This window comes from Arachis hypogaea, chromosome 16 (genome assembly GCF_003086295.3).
Source record: "Arachis hypogaea cultivar Tifrunner chromosome 16, arahy.Tifrunner.gnm2.J5K5, whole genome shotgun sequence".
Classification (NCBI taxonomy): domain Eukaryota; kingdom Viridiplantae; phylum Streptophyta; class Magnoliopsida; order Fabales; family Fabaceae; genus Arachis; species Arachis hypogaea.
Genome location: NC_092051.1, coordinates 99,337,914 through 99,338,574, shown reverse-complemented (window position 1 = coordinate 99,338,574; position 661 = coordinate 99,337,914). Strand labels below are relative to the sequence as shown.

General features: G+C 40.5%; 1 non-coding gene across 1 annotated transcript; it reads left to right on the top strand.

The window, feature by feature from the left end:
- The first annotated feature begins 299 nt into the window (after nt 1-299).
- Nucleotides 300-407, top strand: LOC112760730 (small nucleolar RNA R71). Its single transcript, XR_003181157.1, has one exon. It is a non-coding gene; the product is annotated as a small nucleolar RNA R71 (small nucleolar RNA).
- The last annotated feature ends 254 nt before the right edge of the window (nt 408-661 follow it).

The window sequence follows — 661 nt, the reverse complement described above, 5'->3', positions numbered from 1 at the left end:
TGCCATCTATTCAGACTTTGGGAAATCATGTTGACTTGCTGAGTCAACACTTTATTCTGAGCCAATATGGCATTCGGAGCATCAATTTCAAGAACTCCCTTCTTCTGAGGTGTTCCATTATTCACTGAATTTCTCTCAGAAGTATACATGAATTGATTATTTGCAACCATGTCAATAAGTTCTTGAGCTTCTGCAGGCGTTTTCTTTAGGTGAATGGATCCATCTGCAGAATGGTCCAGTGACATCTTAGAAAACTCAGACAGACCATAATAGAATATATCCAGAATGGTCCATTCTGAAAGCATGTCAGGAGGACACCTTTTGGTCATCTGCTTGTATCTTTCCCAAGCTTCATAGAGGGATTCACCATCTTTTTGCTTGAAGGTCTGAACATCCACTCTAAGCTTGCTCAGCTTTTGAGGAGGAAATAACTTAGCCAAGAAGGTCGTGACCAGCTTATCCCAAGAGTTCAGGCTATCTTTAAGTTGTGAGTCCAACCATGTTCTAGCTCTGTCTCTTATAGCAAAAGGGAAAAGCATGACCCTGTAGACTTCAGGATCTACTCCATTAGTCTTAACAGTCTCACAGATCTGCAGGAATTCAGTTAAAAACTAATAAGGATCTTCTGATGGAAGTCCATGGAATTTACAGTTCTGTTGCA